We start from the raw sequence: 22,836 nt of genomic DNA, 5'->3' as shown, positions 1-22,836 counted from the left end.
GTTCTTCACTAACCAAAGCCCACCTGTTAAGCCACGTGAAAAAAAAAAACATAATAAAAATTTGGCGTATTTAATGGACGTATTGGTAATGATGTCATCCGCAATTAAAATCACCTTAGGGGGAATTGAACCAGCGTTTATTGCTAACTGCACGAGGGTGATAGAAGAGAGTGCGAGGTAGGGGTACAATACTTATGAAATTATGTTCTTTATTTTTTTTTTTGCATAGTCACCTGACTAAAACCCCAAAATTCCTACAATAAAGTATCGTACGTAGCACTTCAAATGCATATACTCAAAAAGAAAAAGTAAGAAAGATAAATAGGAAGAAGAAATGGCCAACAGGGATTTCGGTTTATTAATTAAATAATTAATTAATAGTAAAATAATGAAATCAGTTAATTATTATTATTATTATTATTATTTTAGTTTTTTCATTTATTTTTTTATCAATAATGGGTCACTACTGTAAATATTTTTTTATGAAATTTATTTTAATCTTATTTTCAATGTAGTTTTTTTTTTTTTAACGTTTTGCTGACTTGCTGGATAGTGTTATAGCAATACACTATGAATTTAGATGATGTTCACACAGGGTGCAACAATTTAGAATGGTGGGCGGTGGGCACAACATCTGCCGAGTTTAGGACTTTTTTGGTGGTGCTCATTCTTCACTTTAAAAAAAAGTACAATTGTAGATCGGCTTTCTTAGAGGCAGGATATATCCAAGCTCATGGATAGGGGGTTGTAAGAAATGGTAAGTGACTCATGACATATTCTTATTATTTAATAACAGAGGACACTTAGGGCAGAATTAACCAAGGTCTCAAGCTAGCGCAATAGAGTGGCCCCATTTTTATCTTGCTATACCCCCTTACCCAACATGTGCATGTTTCAGTGTAAATGTCCTCAGCATCTTAACTATTAACAAATGGGATTAAAGCCAAAACGATGCCTCCTGCATTAAATGAAGTTCTCATACAATATGTTGAATAGATGGCCCATTTTACACCCCCTTCATGAAAGGAGATCAAGTTGAGGGGCTGAACTCACAGGCTCTCATTTTAGAACGTATCTGCCACCCACACATAATTTCTGCTTAAACCAACATTTTCCCCAAATAACGACAGTAAAAAAAGTGCAAGTGATTCGCTGAGTTGAAATTGATATTAGTAGAAATAATTGCAATAAAAGAACAGCAATAATTTCATTCACAGTATGAGATTTAAATAAACATCAATCAAAACCCTTATTTATTATAAAACAGCTGTCAGTCACCAGTTGCTTCACCCAAGAGAGCAGAAATAAGCAAATAAACAAATAAAACACTAATTACCATATCTCATTTTACTGGAGTTCGCACTTTTAAAGATATAAGACATCTATCAGTGTGCATGCATAGGGGGCAGTAGTGAGGCGGCACATTTGTGCTGCTCTACTCCACTCAAAATACAGTCAATAAATGTGTTTCTGCCACCACTCACACTGCGTGATCTGAGTGATGAGTTGTAGGTTTGCTGCTAATCTCCAAAAATATGCAGCATAGTACAGAACACTGCAAGTGAATGGGGTTTTAAGACATACAGATTATGCTGCATTTGAATGGGGTCAAAGTGTACCTGTACTTTCATAAAACTTTGGACATGTCATAGTGACATGTCAGTAGTTTTGATTAGTGGGAGTCCGAGTACTGAGACCCCCACCGATCGCTAAAATGAAGCTGGAGAAGGGCTCATGTGAGCGCTGAGCTGCTTTGTTTCTTATTGCCTCTGCTCGCGAGCCGTTTATGGTCTCATAGACTTTCTATTAAACCTGTACACCGCTTGCTCTGCTTTTCTTTAGAAAGTCGAGCAGAGTTGATCAGAAACAAAGTAGCTCAGCGCTCACCTGAACATTTTGATGCTTTGGTTTTTTACGATCGGAGGTGATCTCAAGGCTCAGACCCCCACCGATCAAAACTTCTGACATGTCACTATGACATGTCAAAAGTTTTACGAAAGTACAGGTACACTTTAAGATGCAATTCCAGGAGCAGTTGAATGTAAAGACAATCTGTGGTGCCTTGGTAAACAATAAAGGAACCAGGGTGCTCACTGGAGTGGTGAAGTCCCTTCATTCCGCTGATTAGTAGTCCCCAATGATCAAACATTACGCTAACAAACTCAATGGGGAAGAGCAGAACCAGACCGGGGAGCTGTCCGGGCCAGTGGTGCTGAAGCTCAGGCCGGTGATGTGAACCTTTAGAGATGTTGGGATTCTTACTTGTGTCTGTCTCTTAGAGAAGTAAAGTGGTCACTGTGACATGTCAGGGCAGGATGACATTCACTCCGACAGAACAACTGAGTCTCTCAACTGATTTCTGTAATGTCACAAATTTTTGAGAGGGAAAAAAGCAATAGAAAAAAGGGCAAATGCTTAAACAAAAAAAAAAAAAATCAATATGACATTTTAAATATTACATGGTAGAATGGTATAATCCCACTTTATCTATAGAACTGTTCATCCTGAGCTCTCTATTGCATGAACAGAAAGTCAGATCTTCTATGACACTTTGTTAGGTTGAAGAGCATACTAAAAAAATGCATAATAATACAGATTTATGTGCTATTCAGGGTCTGTGGAAAACCAAGTGACAACCCCCATGAGCACAATATACTGCTATTAGTAGTTGTCACCCAGCTGGAGGAAATAACTGAGAAAGGCTTGTATAACTCAGGGGACAAAGGCTTATATTTAAAGGATAGTACAGTATATTTATATATTTAAAGTTTATTATTAATTGGTTTCAGAATATATTTTTGGGTTATTATTACTATTTTTATATTAGTATAAATAATATTAATATTATATTATTATTTCTCTAAGCTCATGTATTTGACTTTTCTTTCTGTTCCCCTTCTATAACACAACTTAGATTCAATGAACTTTTGACAAATAACATAAAGTAAATCTCCCCCCGGTTCCAGGACTGTTCATTTTAAGTCTAGATTAATATGTCAAGCTGCAAGCCGTGAAGCAGAAGATGAAGTCAGGTAGTTTACCATCTGCTTATATGTGATCCACCTGGATCGGAGAGGGAATGACTAGTCAGCATTTCATTCATCTGCATTTAAATGAATGCAAAGTCAGTATTTAGTGACGGAGCAGATGGCGGACACCTGACATAGGACTGTAGCTGAGGAACACCCTAGTGGTAAATACATGGTCATAGAGTGCTCACTGCGAATGGTCGAAACCTTCTGAACTCACTCAATCCTTTTTTTCTACACTGGTGCTATCATATGTCAATACTATATAATTGCAATGACCTATAGGTTCTAATTTTTATGATGTGTTTACCTAAAGGGATGTGGATCCACCACTTAGGACCCATTACTGGAGCTAACCACTGCATCCAAATTTGACCATTGTCCATCCTTAGTAGTTAATAACATTTTATAGGAATCCTATCGTTTTCTATTGAACTACCCCAGGGATTGCTCACATCTCCACTCACAGCTGAGTTTTCTCATTTTGGGTGGGGATGATGCCATCCCATTGCCACAATCCCCCTTTGCCAAAATCCTTCTTCTTCCAATTAGGTGCAGAAAAATGAGTTCATCTTGTACATATTCAGAGGTAGTGAAACAGAGCCCACACTGTGCCGGAATTGTCACGAAACGTGATGTCATTGAGGAGTAAGGTCTTGGCAGGGCTGTACCTAGACATCTCCTATGGCAATTTCTGCAGAAATCAGTCACAGCCTGGCACAAAATCCCATAAATAGACAGGTCAGACACCGGATATTCTCTATACAACCATATCACTGTTATTATATATATACTGCAATGGACTCTGGGGATTTGGGGATATAAGAATTTGTTTGGAGCTTTAAGGGGGCTATACGAGGACCACAAATGATTAGCAGTGTACTCACTGCAGTATGTGAGTACACTCGCTGATATACATTCCGGTCCCCCGTCACACTGATTCTGAGATTTTCCTAGATTTTTATAGCGCTGCCGGGGGACCGGAAGTCTAGTTGCACAGCCTTTTTTGATGACAATACGACTCTTCGTCATGTGGCAGACCCCAATGTATTCCATGTACAATCAGGAGAAGTAGTACAGCGGGTACATGGAGTACAGCGGGGTCAGTCACATAACAAAGAGTCACATCGTCATCAAAGAAGACTGTGCAACTAGACTTCCGGTCCCCCGGCAGCGCTATAAAAGTCTATGGAAATCTCAGTATCAGCGCGACGGGGGACCGGAATGTATATTAGCGAGTATAATCACATACTGCAGTGAGTACAATGCTCAGAATTTTTGGTCCCCACATCACCCCTTTAAGTAATAAAAAATGACACCACAAATTTTTTAAGATTTGTATATTTATTTTACATGTCTCCATCTAGAGGTCGTGAAATGATAAGGTTTCGTCCTTTTTCTTCGCGTTCAAAATGGCTGCCACATTCACTAGGTAGAATTGCCATTAGCTGACTTGCATTGGTAGCAGTGAGAATCTGGGCTTTGATGCAGTAAAAGTATACATTTGTCTAGCTTTCAGGAAGAAAAGGGCACATTTCCATAAATCTTAAAGGTCACTGGGAAAATGAGTTCAAATCATTGACTATCTATATTGTTTCTGTTTTCATTCGATGGCTCGTTCTGGAAGTTTTAATGCCAGATTAAAGCTTGTGATTCTATAACATCATTATTACCGGGGATGTGAGTAATGAAATTATACTTAACCCTTGCCAGGTAGGACAAAGCCATATGGCACATGTAACACTTTGTCATTTATATTATGGTGGCTCGGTTCCTGTAATGCGTTGTCAAACATAGCATTTGCAGAAATGTTTCTGCCTATTAGGAGATCCGTAGCATTAGCTATAAAGTAACAATACTGCAGTGTCTTTGGTTATATGTCTGCGTTGTGTCGTTCCTAATTTATTCCTCCTGGACATTTATGAAACGTGTGAATAAATTGACAACTGGGTGTCATCAAACCCATGCCCCAACAAATTCTGACATTGTCTAGTTAGAGCTGACCTTATCAGACTGTGTAGCGATACACCATATTGACAATGGTATTTGAAAAACCCCAGTTGTCAATTGATTCATATATTTTCAGGAGGAATAACAGAGGAATGGCACAACACTGTGTTTTAAAAAAAAATTTAAAAAAATGCTGGGGAATTTGCATGAGTTAAGTAAGTATTTACTAAAATGTACATGTCAAGAGAAGCGGCAGATCCTCTTTTAGGCTATGTTCACACGGGGTCTTTTGCCGAGTTTTTTGACGCGGAAACCGCGTCGCAAAACTCGGCAGAAACGGCCCGAGAACGCCTCCCATTGATTTCAATGGGAGGCGTCGGCGTCTTTTTCCCGCGAGCAGTAAAACTGCCTCGCGGGAAAAAGAAGCGACATGCCCTATCTTTGGGCGCTTCCGCCTCCGACCTCCCATTGACTTCAATGGAAGGCAGAAGAAAGCGTATATCTCGCTGTTTTATGCCCGCGGCGCTCAATGGCCGCGGGCGAAAAACGGCGCGATAATTGCTGTTCACACGGAGTATTTTGGGGGAGGAATATCTGCCTCAAAATTCCGTTTGGAACTTTGAGGCAGATATTCCTCCCCCAAAATACTCCGTGTGAACATAGCCTAAAGGTGTTTTCCTACTATTCAAAGTTCTGGTCTATTTCAAGTGTCCACATTACGACTCGAGCATTCAGGCTTCCTTATGGTCCTAATGAACCGAACACAGATCACCATCGATCCTTTTTGGTTCCGTTTGTTTAAGTAAATCCGAGGGGGCAGTGTCTCTCCGGAAGTTACGGATGCCAATTATGGCTGTAAGAAATATTCTAAATGATACATTCAGCGCTGCTACATCTGTGTATCATGTTGCAAATTACATGTATTCTAGATTTATACTGTATTCCATGATTTTATATTGTATGTATACATCTTTAAATGTGTTAATCCTATAAATCCTTCCATCACTTGTAAATCACGGCTGCAGTAATAGATGTTAGAAGAGGGTTTTTGGACATGCATTATACGTTTGCTTGAAATGAGAAATGCAGAGGTGACATTCATCATTGGTGACTTCCGTATTGTCATTTCCACTGGGACAGTGGCTTTGCAGTTGATCAAGCTACAGTCCTATTGAGTTATCCAAGGCCTGGAGAGATGAGCGGTTACAGTCAGTGTGGCTTATGTAACTGGCAACTGGCTCCTATTGACCTCATGGACCTTGTCAGGGGCAAGTTCAGCATTTTGGAGGGAAGAGTTCAATATCACTAAAGCAATTGTCACTAAACTACCATCATCTCCACTGCACACTGCATGATATACTAGTACATGTATCTGTTATAAAAGAGTATCCGGCACACCAATTTTGAAACAAAGGTATTTTTTATTTTGTTTTTGTTTTTAATGCCTGTGGCAGAGTGCGACGTTTCGGTCTAAGTGACCTTCATCAGGCATTGAGCCGTGCTGGGAAACCGAACAGACGAGCGCTAGTGGTGCTGATAGCGGCTGGCCACTGTATCATGGCGCCATGATACAGCGGCCAGCCGCTATCAGCACCATGTTTCAAAATTGGTGTGCCGGATACTCTTTTGTATTTATCTTTGGGTTGGGCCCCTATCCATGCAAAACCTCACCCTTCCACGTATCTGGTGCTGTCTGAACCTATACACAAGTACATGTATCTGAACTGCATGGAGCAGAGGCATGAACGACTCCAGCACCTTACAGTGCAAAATCTGACACATACAATATCTCTTGAGGAAATTCCACCCACTTGGGATGTGGTTTTTTTTCCATTTATTTGTAGATTTATGTAGAGGTGTAATGGTGCATGAAATTAATACCCACCAGTTCTCTGCTTGGGGTTTGTTTGGCTTGTTTGTGCATGGACTCGTTTTCTTTAAGACTGGGTTGATATGATACCGAGCTGCTGCATGCACCGTATGAATATTGATGGTATACACTGCACTTTCTATGGAATAGTTGAATGTTAATTTCATAGCAATATGTATGACAGCATGTCCCTTACTCGGCATCATATAATTCCATGAGATATGCCCTTTATTCCGCACCTATATCTGTATCTGCCTGACTGTACTTCAGTGATTGCAGCATGATGGCCTGGGAAAGGAATGTACCAAATATAACAGCATGAATGTGTCAGCACTGCACTGTGTGCACTATGCACTACAGCATATCCCCAAATACACTGCAATCTTCACAGCATGACTATAGCATGTTTAATAGAGAATTGCACTGCACTATGTTTAATAGAAGATTTTACTGCACTTCATTTCATGGAGAGTTACACTGCACTATATATAAAGGGTAACTAAACATTCAACAAACTTCTGACATGTCATAGTGACATGTCGCTGGGGGTCTGAGCACTGAGACCCTCACCAATCGCTAAAACGAAGGGGCAGAAGTGCTCGTGTGAACGCTGAGCCACTTGCTTTCTGTTCAGCTTTTCTCGGAAACCGAGCAGTTGGTGTATGGACTCAATAGAAAGTCTATGAGCCCGTACACCGCTACATTGGCTTTCTGAGAAAGCCAAACAGAATCGAACCGGCCCAGTACTTACCGGAGCGCTTCTGCCGCTTCAGTTTAACGATCAGTGGGGGTCTCAGTGCTGACCCCAGCGATCAAAACATCTGACATGTCACTATGGCATGTCAGAAGTTTGTTTAACATTTAGTGACCCTTTAATAGAGGGTTGGACTGTACTATTTTTGTAGTGGAGGGTTGCACTGCACTGTAGAAGAGGATTTCAATGCACTACGATTATTAGAGGGTAGCACTGCACTACTTTAATAAGGCTTTTACTGCACTATGTTTATTAGAAGATTGCACTGTACTACTTTAATGCAGGATGACACTGCTCTATGTTTAATAGAGGATTGCACTGCACTGTTTTTGTAATGGAGGATTGTACTGTGCTTCGATTATTAGAGGATTGCAATGCACTACTTTAACAGAGGCTTTCACTGCACTATGGTTATTAGACGATTGCACTACACAATAGTTAATAAAGGGAAGATTTCACTGCACTATGGTTATTAGAGGTTTGCACTGCACTGTGGTTATTAAGGATTTCACTGCACTATGGTTATTAGCGCTTTGCACTGCACTATAGTTATTAGAGGTTTGCACTGCACTGTGGTCGTTAAACGTTTTCACTGCACTATGGTTATTAGAGGTTTGTACTGTGCTGTGGTGATTAGAGGTTTCCACTGCGCTATGGTGATTAGAGGTTTCCACTGCACTATGGTGATTAGAGGTTTCCACTGCACTATGGTGATTAGAGATTTGCACTGCACTATGGTGATTAGAGGTTTGCACTTCACTATGATGATTAGAGGTTAGCACTGCGCTATGGTGATTAGAGGTTTGCACTGTACTATAGTTAATAGAGGTTTTCACTGCACTATGGTTATTAGAGTTTTGCACTGCACTATGGTTATTGGGGGTTTGCACTATGGTTATTAGAGGTTTGCACTGCACTATGGTTATTAGAGGTTTGCACTGTACTATAGTTAATAGAGGTTTTCACTGCACTATGGTTATTAGAGGTTTGCACTGCACTATGGTTATTAGGGGGTTTGCACTTCACTATGATGATTAGAGGTTTGCACTGCACTATGGTTATTAGGGGGTTTGCACTTCACTATGATGATTAGAGGTTTGCACTGCACTATGGTTATTAGAGGTTTGCACTGCACTTTGGTGATTAGAGGTTTACACTGCGCTTTGGTGATTAGAGGTTTGCACTTCACTATGGTGATTAGAGGTTTGCACTTCACTATGATGATTCGATGTTTGTACTGCTCTATGGTGATTAGAGGTTTGCACTGCGCTATTGTAATTAGAGGTTTGCACTTCACTATGGTGATTAGAGGTTTGCACTGCACTATGGTTATTAGAGGTTTGCACTGCACTACAGTTATTAGAGGTTTGTGCTGCACTATGGTTATTAGTGTTTTGCACTGCACTATGGTTATTAGCGTTTTGCACTGCACTATGGTTATTAGTGGTTTGCACTGCACTATGGTTATTCGAAGTTTGTGCTGCACTATGGTGATTAGAGGTTTGCACTGCACTATGGTTATTCGAGGTTTGCACTCCACTGTAGTTATTCGAGGTTTGCACTGCACTATGGTTATTCGAGGTTTGCACTGCACTATGGTTATTAGAGGTTTGCGCTGCACTATGGTTATTCGAGGTTTGCACTGCACTGTAGTTATTCGAGGTTTGCACTGCACTATGGTTATTCGAGGTTTGCACTGCACTATAGTTATTAGAGGTTTGCGCTGCACTATGGTTATTCAAGGTTTGCACTGCACTATGGTTATTCGATGTTTTCACTGGACTATGGTTATTAGAGGTTTGCTCTGCACTATGGTGAATTGCACTCTGAATAACATAATTACCTATAAATTGCATTGCACTATAAACATGTAACTGCAGGTACCTGACTGTACTGCACTCTGACCACCAGTAGTACTTCCGGAGGGTTGCATTGCTCTATACGTTATACCATGTCCCTTATTGCCTTTTACTGTACTTATACTCAGTGCTGGATTTAGGTTAGTGGAGGTCTCTGGGGAATAAAAATGTGTAGACACCAATCCTATCTCTGCAACCCAGATCACCTAACCCAAAGGCATAACTTGAACCTCTTGGGCCCCAATGCATAATTTGCAACAGGGTCTTCCAACTACCATGTGCCATCTATAATACTGACATCTTCATATGTGGCAATACTGACATCTGTGTGTAGCAAGTAACTGTGCACCCCCTATTGAAACAACTCAGACGTAAACCCTTATAGTACCACATACGTACACGAGAGATGGCCGCGAGTGCACAAGGGCCTGGTGCCACAAGTGTATGGGAGTTGTGTAGCAAGCAATTTTCTTAGACTTATAAAGACAGCAACATGCATGCAACCTCTCCACCATTTCTTACCTGAACAGTACTGCTGAATAGACTTATGGAGAAAAGGGGGGTCCTATTTTGTGAGGTAGAGGACACAAGGTGTAGACAGACAGAAAGATTTGTCCTCCCTGTAATTCAGCCCTGCATATATTGTATGCATACCTCCCAACCGTCCCGGATTCAGCGGGACAGTCCCGGATTCTGGGCGCTGTCCCACTGTCCCGGGCGGCCGGGGGTATGTCCCGCTGTCAAACTAATTCTGAAGCAGGGAACCATCAGCTCCCTGCTTCAGAATTAGTTCATAGTGGAGGAGCAGAGGGAGCTCCTCCGCTCGCCGGGGGCTCCCCGGGCACATTGCTACTTTAAGCGCTGTGCTCATGGAAGCCCTTGACGGTACCGTCCATTTAAGAGCGGAATCCCCGGCCAGAGTCGGCAACGGGGATTCTGCTCAAGGATTAGCCACTGACATCACTGTCTATATATGGACAATACTGTCAATGGCTTCCCCGAGCACAGCGCTTAAAGTAGCGTTGTGTCTGGGGAGCAGGGTTGCCAACTGTCTCTGACTGGGGTGACCTCAGTCACAGACACACAGACCGTCATTGGGTCGGTGCCGGGAGTAACGTGGGAGTCACCTGGTCCTGACCTCATGTCCAGAGACGAGGCAGGGGGTGCGGGGGGATTGAGTGTCCGACTCACTAGTCATAGCACCGCTTGTAGCTTTCCTGTGCTTAATTATCGTGGGAAAGCTACAAGCGGGGCTGTGACTGGTGAGTCTCACAGTCACTCTCAGTGCACACTGCATGCGGCAGCAGCGGCAGCCAGTCTCACTGTGAGTCTCTGACCAGTCACCACGCACATGCAGCAGACAGACAGACGTTGCCGGCAGTATAGACTGAGATAGTGCCTGTCGTTATTGACTGGACCTCAACTACTACTGTTTGGCATGTGTTGCATATGACAGCTTCTATAGTGTAGTGGTCAGCTTGTCTGCCTTACACCTGAAAGGTCATTGGTTCAAAATCTGCCAGGGTTTATTTAAAAAAAAAAATATTATTAATATCTTAATTGTATTAGGCTAAGTTCACACTAGCATTGTGCCCGTACTCTTCTTTTTACTATCGCACTATTTGGCATTATACTGTGTGGGAGGCAATATGAGAGCATGATACTGTGTGAGCTGAATCGGTGTGTATGGACGGGGATTGGGTGGGATTAGAGGTGTGGCTTAAAAGAAAAAAAAATGTCCCTCTTTGTGAAACTTGAAAGTTGGGAGGTATGTGTATGTGTATGTGTATACTGTAACTAAAACAACCTGCATCTGACTGCACTGTTCAGTAGAATTGCTTTAACAACATGTCCTTGACTGCACAGCACTGTATAACACAGAGCATTAGAGCATAGACATATAACTGCATCTTACTGCAATACCCTATTATTTACTTTTGGATTGGATTAGACTATATTTGATAACATGTACTGTACTTTGTACAGTTGAATGACACTGTACCAAAAAGCATGCCTCTGACTATACAATGAAAAGCACAACTATATAACTGCATGTCCATGACTGCACTATACTGTGCATATACAGTAGAAGTGCCTGTGGATTGCACTGCACTATAGATAATTGCATGTCCCTGACTGCACTGTACTCTGTACAGTAGAAATAGCTGAGAATTGCAGTGCACTTTATATAACTGCATGTCAATGACTGCACTGTACTCTGCCTATAAGGTAGAACTGCCTAAGAACTGCACTGCACTTTATATACCTGCATGTCAATGACTGCACTGTACTCTGCCTATAAGGTAGAACTGCCTGAGAACTGAACTGCACTTTATATACCTTCATGTCAATAACTGCACTGTACTCTGCTATAAGGTAGAACTGCTTGAGAACTGCACTGCACTTTATATACCTACATGTCAATGACTGCACTGTACTCTGCCTATAAGGTAGAACTGCACTGCACTTTATATAACTGCATGTCAATGACTGCACTGTACTCTGCCTATAAGGTAGAACTGCCTGAGAACTGCACTGCACTTTATATACCTGCATGTCAATGACTGCACTGTACTCTGCCTATAAGGTAGAACTGCCTGAGAACTGAACTGCACTTTATATACCTTCATGTCAATAACTGCACTGTACTCTGCTATAAGGTAGAACTGCTTGAGAACTGCACTGCACTTTATATACCTACATGTCAATGACTGCACTGTACTCTGCCTATAAGGTAGAACTGCACTGCACTTTATATAACTGCATGTCAATGACTGCACTGTACTCTGTCTATAAGGCAGAACTGCCTGATAACTGCACTGCACTTTATATAACTGCATGTCAATGACTGCACTGTACTCTGCCTATAAGGTAGAACTGCCTGATTACAGCACTGCACTTTACATAACTGCATGTCAATGACTGCACTGTACTCTGCCTATAAGGTAGAACTGCCTGAGAACTGCACTGCACTTTATATACCTGCATGTCAATGACTGCACTGTACTCTGCCTATAAGGTAGAACTGCCTGAGAACTACACTGCACTTTACATAACTGCATGCCAATGACTGCACTGTACTCTGCCTATAAGGTAGAACTGCCTGATAACTGCACTGCACTTTATATAACTGCATGTCAATGACTGCACTGTACTCTGTCTATAAGGTAGAACTGCCTGATAACTGCACTGCACTTTATATACCTGCATGTCAATGACTGCACTGTACTCTGCCTATAAGGTATAACTGCCTGAGAACTACACTGCACTTTATATAACTGCATGTCAATGACTGCACTGTACTCTGCCTATAAGGTAGAACTGCCTGAGAACTGCACTACACTTTATATATCTGCATGTCAATGACATGTCAATACTGCCTGTACAGTAGAAGTGCCTGTGGATTGCATTGCACTTTATATAACTTGCATGTCCTTGACTTCACAGTACTCTGCCTGTACAGTAGAAGCGCCTGTGGATTGCATTGCACTTTATATAACTTGCATGTCCTTGACTTCACAGTACTCTGCCTGTACAGTAGAAGCGCCTGTGGATTGCATTGCACTTTATATAACTGCATGTCCTTGACTTCACTGTACTCTAAATGTAGAGTAGAAGTTCCTGCAGATTGCATTGCACTACATATAACTACTTGTCCCTGCCTGCACTGTACTCTAACTGTACAGTGAAAGTTTCTGAGAATAGCATTGCATTTCATATAACTGCATGTCAATGACTGCACTGTACTCTGCCTATAAGGTAGAACTGCCTGAGAATTGTGTTGCACTTTATATAATTGCATGTCCCTGATTACACTGTCCATGTACAGTAGAACTGCCTGAGGATTGCACTGCACTTTATATAACTGCATGTCAATGACTGCACTGTACTCTGCCTATAAGGTAGTACTGCCTGAGAACTGCACTGCACTTTATATACCTGCATGTCAATGACTGCACTGTACTCTGCCTATAAGGTAGAACTGCCTGAGAACTACACTGCACTTTATATAACTGCATGTCAATGACTGCACTGTACTCTGCCTATAAGGTAGAACTGCCTGAGAACTACACTGCACTTTATATAACTGCATGTCAATGACTGCACTGTACTCTGCCTATAAGGTAGCACTGCCTGATAACTGCACTGCACTTTAAATAACTGCATGTCAATGACTGCACTGTACTCTGCCTATCAGGTAGAACTGCCTGAGAACTGCACTGCACTTTATATACCTGCATGTCAATGACTGCACTGTAGTCTGCCTATAAGGTAGAACTGCCTGAGAACTGCACTGCACTTTATATACCTGCATGTCAATGACTGCACTGTACTCTGCCTTTAAGGCAGAACTGCCTGAGAACGACACTGCATTTTATATAACTGCATGTCAATGACATGTCAATACTGCCTGTACAGTAGAAGTGCCTGTGGATTGCATTGCACTTTATATATCTTGCATGTCCTTGACTTCACAGTACTCTGCCTGTACAGTAGAAGCGCCTGTAGATTGCATTGCTTTTTATATAACTGCATGTCCTTGACTTCACTGTACTCTAACTGTAGAGTAGAAGTTCCTGCAGATTGCATTGCACTACATATAACTACATGTCCCTGCCTGCACTGTACTCTAACTGTACAGTGAAAGTTTCTGAGAATAGCATTGCATTTCATATACCTGCATGTCAATGACTGCACTGTACTCTGCCTATAAGGTAGAACTGCCTGAGAATTGTGTTGCACTTTATATAATTGCATGTCCCTGATTGCACTGTCCATGCACAGTAGAACTGCCTGAGGATTGCACTGCACTTTATATAACTGCATGTCAATGACTGCACTGTACTCTGCCTATAAGGTAGCACTGCCTGATAACTGCACTGCACTTTATATAACTGCATGTCAATGACTGCACTGTACTCTGCCTATCAGGTAGAACTGCCTGAGAACTGCACTGCACTTTATATACCTGCATGTCAATGACTGCACTGTAGTCTGCCTATAAGGTAGAACTGCCTGAGAACTGTACTGCACTTTATATACCTGCATGTCAATGACTGCACTGTACTCTGCCTATAAGGCAGAACTGCCTGAGAACGGCACTGCATTTTATATAACTGCATGTCAATGACATGTCAATACTGCCTGTACAGTAGAAGTGCCTGTGGATTGCATTGCACTTTATATAACTTGCATGTCCTTGACTTCACAGTACTCTGCCTGTACAGTAGAAGCGCCTGTGGATTGCATTGCACTTTATATAACTGCATGTCCTTGACTTCACTGTACTCTAACTGTAGAGTAGAAGTTCCGACAAATTGCATTGCACTACATATAACTACTTGTCCCTGCCTGCACTGTACTCTAACTGTACAGTGAAAGTTTCTGAGAATAGCATTGCATTTCATATAACTGCATGTCAATGACTGCACTGTACTCTGCCTATAAGGTAGAACTCCCTGAGAATTTTGTTGCACTTTATATAATTGCATGTCCCTGATTGCACTGTCCATGCACAGTAGAACTGCCTGAGGATTGCACTGCACTTTATATAACAGAATGTCAATGACTGCACTGTACTCTGCCTATAAGGTAGCACTGCCTGATAACTGCACTGCACTTTATATAACTGCATGTCAATGACTGCACTGTACTCTGCCTATAAGGTAGCACTGCCTGATAACTGCACTGCACTTTATATAACTGCATGTCAATGACTGCACTGTACTCTGCCTATAAGGTAGAACTCCCTGAGAATTGTGTTGCACTTTATATAATTGCATGTCCCTGATTGCACTGTCCATGCACAGTAGAACTGCCTGAGGATTGCACTGCACTTTATATAACAGAATGTCAATGATTTTACTGTACTCTATCTATACAATAGAAGTGTCTGAGGATTGCACTGCACTGAATATAATTGCATGTTCCCTGTACTTTACCTTGCAAGTACAGAAGAAGAGTCTGAGTAATGACTGCACTGTACTCTGCCTATAATGTAGAACTGCCTGAGAACTGCACTGTACTTTATATAACTGCATGTCCGTGAATTCACTGTACTCTGCCTGTACAGTAGAAGTGCTTGTGGATTGCACTGCACTATATATAATTACATGTCCACCGTACTGCACTTTGCCTGTACAGCAGTGTCTAGGGATCACATGCACCATTTATAACAGCCTGTTTCTAACTGCACTGTACTCTGCCTGTAAAGTAAAAGTGTCTGAGAATTGCACTGCACTATAAAAAAAAATGCATATCCCTGACTGCACTGTACTCTGTAGGGGAGAAGCGTCTCAGAATGGCACTGTACTAAAAAAAATGTATGTCTCTTAGGCCGGATTCACACGAGGCACTTAACAGCTCCGTGTGTCAGCTCTGTATGATGCGCGGCTGCGTGATTTTCGCGCAGTCGCCATCATTATGACACTCCGTTTGGATGTTTGTAAACAGAAAAGCACTTGGTGCTTTTCTGTTTACATCCATAGTTTTACTGCTGTTGCGCGAATCACGCGCGTCCCACGGAAGTACGCACAAAAAATACGCACAAAAAACGGACATCTCGTGCATTTTACGCAGCGAACTCACGCTGCGTAAAAATCACGGACTGTCTGCACGGCCCCATAGACTAATATAGGTCCATGCGAGGTGCGTGAAAATCACGCGCGTTGCACGGACGTATATCACGTTCGTCTGAATAAGCCCTTAGCCCTTATTCACACGACAGGGTTTCCCGGCCGGGTGACGGCCGTTCATAAAACGGCCGTCACCCGGCTGCAGTAGGAACAATAGCACTGCGCTGGCTCCCTTCCCCTGCTTGTTTTAAAAGCGCCCTGGCCCGGCGACACCTTCCATGGCCGATGGCGCCGCTAGCAGCTGCTGCTGCGGCTGCTTCTACTGTAGCGACGCCACTATAGCAGAGCAGGGAGGCATCTCCCTGCTCTGCTATGTGCTAGCCCCACTTTAGCTCCCTGAAGGAGCGGAATCCCCTGAAACTCCTGAAACTCCTGAAGCGGAAACTCCTGAAGCGGAATCCCCGAACACTCTGTGACCGGGGATTCCACACCAGGCGAAGCCAGTAACGTTCAGTGTCCATAAATGGACACAGACGACAGGGGCTTTTCCTGAAGTGGAATCACCGGCCACGTGGGGATTCCCCTTCAGGAATTGCCCCTGATGTCACTGTCCAGATATGCCCGGCCCGGAACAGATGCAAAACTAATGCAAACCGACCGGGAAAAACGGACGATTTTATCGGCTGACACTCGGGTTCGGGCGGGACCCTGTCGTGTGAATAAGGCATTACTGTATTGTACTCTGTTTGTAGGGTAGAAGTGTCTGAATATTGCACTACACTATATATAATTGCATGTCCCTTACTGCACTGTACTCTGTCTGTATAGAACAGGTGTTAGAGAACTGCACTGCACTATATATAAATTCATGTCCCTTACTAGTAGAAGTCTGTATAGTAGAAGTGTCTGTATAGTAGAAGTGCCAGAGAATTGCACTGCACTGTAAATAATTGCATATCCCTGACTGCACTGTACTCTGTCGGTACAGTAGAAGTGTCTGAGAATGGTACTGCATGATAAACAAATGCATGTCTCTGACTACTCTGTACTTTGTCTGTACAGTAAAGGTGTCTGAGGAATGCACTGCACAATAAATAAATGCATATTTCTGACTTCACTGTACTCTGTACAGTAAAAGAGTCTGAGCATTGCACTGCACTGTATATATTGTGTCTCCCTGACAGCACTGTACTCTGTATAGTAGAGGTGTCAGAAGAAAAGCACTATACAATGTTTCATATCCATGATTACACTGTACTCTGTCTATACAGTATCATTTTATGAGGCATGCACTGCACTATAAATAATTGCCTGTCCCTGACTGCACAGTACTCGGTCTGTATGGTAGATGTGACACAGAATTGCACTGCACTATAAATAATTGCATATCCTTGACGGCACTGTACTCGGTCTGTACAGTAAAAGTGTCTGAGGATTGCACTGCACTGTATATAATTGCATGTCTCTTACTGCACTGTGCTCTGTATAGTAGAGGTGTCAGGGTATTGCACTGCAATATATAAATAATTATATATACCTTAATTTCACTGTACTCTGTCTGTATAGTAGAAGTGTCAGAGAATGGTACTGCACAATAAATAAATGCTTATTTCTGACTTCACTGTACTCTGTATAGCAGATGTGTCTAAGGAATGCACTGCACTATATATAAATGCATGTGCCTGAATGCACTGTACTCTGTCTGTACAGTAAAAGTGTGTAAAGATTGCACTGCACAGTATATAATTGCATGTCCATGACTGCACAGTACTCTGTATAGTAGAGTTGAAAAAGAGAATTGCCCAGCACCATAAAAATATGCATGTCCCCTGTACTGCACTCTGCTCGTACAGCAATAGTGCCTGAGAATCGCACTGGCTCATGTCTAAATGCATGTCCGAGACAGCACTTTACTCTGTACATTAGGAGTGACTGAGGAATGTACTGCACCATATATATATATATATATATATATATATATATATATATATATATATATATATATTTGCATGTCCCTGACTGCACTGTACTCTGTACAGTAGTAGTGGTAGTAGTAGTGTCTGTAGAATGCACTGCACTATATATAATTGCGTGTCCCTGACTGCACTGTACTCTGTACAGAACAGGTGTCTGATAATGCCACTGCATGATAAACAAATACATGTCCCTGACTGCACTGTACTCTGTACAGTAGTAGTGGTAGTAGTAGTGTCTGTAGAATGCACTGCACTATATATAATTGCGTATCCCTGACTGCACTGTACTCTGTACAGAACAGGTGTCTGATAATGCCACTGCATGATAAACAAATACATGTCTCTGACTGCATTATACTCTGCAGCATAGTAGAGTCTGAGGAATGCACTGCCCTGTAAATAATTGCATTCCCCATGTACTACATTCTGTCCGTATAGCAGAAGTGCGTAAAAAACGCACTGCCCCATATCTAAATGCATGTCCCAGACTGTACAGAAAAAGTACCTAAGTGGCATAAAACAGCATGCCCATCCGTACTCTGCCTATACTCTGTACAGTAGAAGTGGCTGAGGATTGCACTGCACAATGTAGTTTATAACAGCATGCCCATCTGTACTCTGCCTATAATCTGTACAGTAGAAGTGTCTGAGGATTGCACTGCAACATATAGTATCTAACAGCATGCCCATCTATACTCTGCCTAAACTCTGTACAGTAGAAGTGCCTAAGGATTGCACTGCACCATGTAGTATATAACAGCATGCCCATCTATACTCTGCCTATACTCTGTACAGTAGAAGTGCCTAAGGATTGCACTGCACAATGTAGTATATAACAGCATGCCCATCTATACTCTGCCTATACTCTGTACAGTAGAAGTGCCTGAGGATTGCACTACACCATGTAGTATATAACAGCATGCCCATCTGTACTCTGCCTATACTCTGTACAGTAGAAGTGCCTGAGGATTGCACTACACCATATATAACAGCATGCCCATCTGTACTCTGCCTATACTCTGTACAGTAGAAGTGCCTGAGGATGGCACTACACCATATATAACAGCATGCCCATCTGTACTCTGCCTATACTCTGTACAGTAGAAGTGCCTGAGGATTGCACTGCACCATATAGTATATAACAGCATGCCTATCTGTACTCTGCCTATACTCTGTACAGTAGAAGTGCCTGAGGATTGTACTGCACCATGAAGTATATACCAGCATGCCCATCTATACTCTGCCTATACTCTGTACAGTAGAAGTGCCTAAGGATTGCACTGCACAATGTAGTATATAACAGCATGCCCATCTGTACTCTGCCTAAACTCTGTACAGTAGAAGAGCCTGAGGATTGTACTACACCATATATAACAGCATGCCCATCTGTACTCTGCCTATACTCTGTACAGTAGAAGTGCCTGAGGATTGCACTGCACCATATAGTATATAACAGCATGCCCATCTGTACTCTGCCTATACTCTGTACAGTAGAAGTGCCTGAGGATTGTACTGCACCATGTAGTATATAACAGCATGCCCATCTGTACTCTGCCTATACTCTGTACAGTAGAAGTGCCTGAGGATTGCACTGCACCATGTAATATATAACAGCATGCCCATCTGTGCTCTGCCTATACTCTGTACAGTAGAAGTGCCTGAGGATTGCACTGCACCATGTAGTATATAACAGCATGCCCATCTATACTCTGCCTATACTCTGTACAGTAGAAGTGCCTGAGGATTGCACTGCACCATGTAGTTTATAACAGCATGCCCATCTATACTTTGCCTATACTCTGTACAGTAGAAGTGCCTAAGGATTGCACTGCACCATGTAGTATATAACAGCATGCCCATCTGTACTCTGCCTATACTCTGTACAGTAGAAGTGCCTGAGGATTGTACTGCACCATGTAGTATATAACAGCATGCCCATCTATACTCTGCCTATACTCTGTACAGTAGAAGTGCCTGAGGATTGCACTGCACCATGTACTATATAACAGCATGCCCATCTGTACTCTGCCTATACTCTGTACAGTAGAAGTGCCTGAGGATTGCACTGCACCATGTAATATATAACAGCATGCCCATCTATACTCTGCCTATACTCTGTACAGTAGAAGTGCCTGAGGATTGCACTGCACCATGTAGTATATAACAGCATGCCCATCTATACTCTGCCTATACTCTGTACAGTAGAAGTGCCTAAGGATTGCACTGCACCATGTAGTATATAACAGCATGCCCATCTGTACTCTGCCTATACTCTGTACAGTAGAAGTGCCTGAGGATTGTACTGCACCATGTAGTGTATAACAGCATGCCCATCTATACTCTGCCTATACTCTGTACAGTAGAAGTGCCTGAGGATTGCACTGCACCATGTACTATATAACAGCATGCCCATCTGTACTCTGCCTATACTCTGTACAGTAGAAGTGCCTGAGGATTGCACTGCACCATGTAATATATAACAGCATGCCCATCTATACTCTGCCTATACTCTGTACAGTAGAAGTGCCTAAGGATTGCACTGCACAATGTATTATATAACAGCATGCCCATCTGTACTCTGCCTATACTCTGTACAGTAGAAGTGCCTGAGGATTGCACTGCACGATATAGTATATAACAGCATGCCTATCTGTACTCTGCCTATACTCTGTACAGTAGAAGTGCCTGAGGATTGCACTGCACCATGTAGTATATAACAGCATGCCCATCTGTACTCTGCCTATACTCTGTACAGTAGAAGTGCCTGAGGATTGCACTACACCATATATAACAGCATGCCCATCTATACTCTGCCTATACTCTGTACAGTAGAAGTGCCTAAGGATTGCACTGCACCATGTAGTATATAACAGCATGCCCATCTGTACTCTGCCTATACTCTGTACAGTAGAAGTGCCTGAGGATTGCACTGCACCATGCATTATATAACAGCATGCCCATCTATACTCTGCCTATACTCTGTACAGTAGAAGTGCCTAAGGATTGCACTGCACCATGTAGTATATAACAGCATGCCCATCTGTACTCTGCCTATACTCTGTACAGTAGAAGTGCCTGAGGATTGTACTGCACCATGTAGTATATAACAGCATGCCCATCTATACTCTGCCTATACTCTGTACAGTAGAAGTGCCTGAGGATTGCACTGCACCATGTACTATATAACAGCATGCCCATCTGTACTCTGCCTATACTCTGTACAGTAGAAGTGCCTGAGGATTGCACTGCACCATGTAATATATAACAGCATGCCCATCTATACTCTGCCTATACTCTGTACAGTAGAAGTGCCTAAGGATTGCACTGCACAATGTATTATATAACAGCATGCCCATCTGTACTCTGCCTATACTCTGTACAGTAGAAGTGCCTGAGGATTGCACTGCACCATGTAGTATATAACAGCATGCCCATCTGTACTCTGCCTATACTCTGTACAGTAGAAGTGCCTGAGGATTGCACTGCACGATATAGTATATAACAGCATGCCTATCTGTACTCTGCCTATACTCTGTACAGTAGAAGTGCCTGAGGATTGCACTGCACCATGTAGTATATAACAGCATGCCCATCTGTACTCTGCCTATACTCTGTACAGTAGAAGTGCCTGAGGATTGCACTACACCATATATAACAGCATGCCCATCTGTACTCTGCCTATACTCTGTACAGTAGAAGAGCCTGAGGATTTCACTGCACCATATAGTATATAACAGCATGCCCATCTGTACTCTGCCTATACTCTGTACAGTAGAAGTGTCTGAGGATTACACTGCACCATGTACTATATAACAGCATGCCCATCTGTACTCTGCCTATACTCTGTACAGTAGAAGTGCCTGAGGATTGCACTGTGCCATGTAGTATATAACAGCATGCCCATCTATACTCTGCCTATACTCTGTACAGTAGAAGTGCCTGAGGATTGCACTGCACCATGTAATATATAACAGCATGCCCATCTGTACTCTGCCTATACTCTGTACAGTAGAAGTGCCTGAGGATTGCACTGCACCATGTAGTATATAACAGCATGCCCATCTATACTCTGCATATACTCTGTACAGTAGAAGAGCCTCAGGATTGCACTGCACCATGTAGTATATAACAGCATGCCCATCTGTACTCTGCCTATACACTGTACAGTAGAAGTGCCTGAGGATTGCACTGCACCATGTAGTATATAACATCATGCCCATCTGTACTCTGCCTATACTCTGTACAGTGGAAGTGCCTGAGGATTGCACTGTACCATGTAGTATATAACAGCAAGCCCGTCTGTACTCTGCCTATACTCTGTACAATAGAAGTGCCTGAGGATTGCACTGCACCATGTAGTATATAACAGCATGCCCATCTGTACTCTGCCTATACTCTGTACAGTGGAAGTGCCTAAGGATTACACTGCACCATGTAGTATATAACAGCATGCCCATCTGTACTCTGCCTATACTCTGTACAGTAGAAGTGCCTGAGGATTGCACTACACCATATATAACAGCATGCCCATCTATACTCTGCCTATACTCTGTACAGTAGAAGTGCCTAAGGATTGCACTGCACCATGTAGTATATAACAGCATGCCCATCTGTACTCTGCCTATACTCTGTACAGTAGAAGTGCCTGAGGATTGCACTGCACCATGTAGTATATAACAGCATGCCCATCTATACTCTGCCTATACTCTGTACAGTAGAAGTGCCTAAGGATTGCACTGCACCATGTAGTATATAACAGCATGCCCATCTGTACTCTGCCTATACTCTGTACAGTAGAAGTGCCTGAGGATTGTACTGCACCA

The 22,836-nt window shown here is 42.4% G+C and overlaps 1 protein-coding gene across 20 annotated transcripts in view; it reads left to right on the top strand.

The window, feature by feature from the left end:
• Positions 1-22,836, top strand: part of CELF4 (CUGBP Elav-like family member 4) — a 1,056,008-nt gene that overhangs the window by 319,112 nt on the left and 714,060 nt on the right. The gene's annotated exons all lie outside the window — the stretch shown is intronic.

Source organism: Rhinoderma darwinii, chromosome 1, assembly GCF_050947455.1.
Source record: "Rhinoderma darwinii isolate aRhiDar2 chromosome 1, aRhiDar2.hap1, whole genome shotgun sequence".
Taxonomy (NCBI): Eukaryota; Metazoa; Chordata; class Amphibia; order Anura; family Rhinodermatidae; genus Rhinoderma; species Rhinoderma darwinii.
This window is presented reverse-complemented; position numbering and strand designations above follow the sequence as displayed.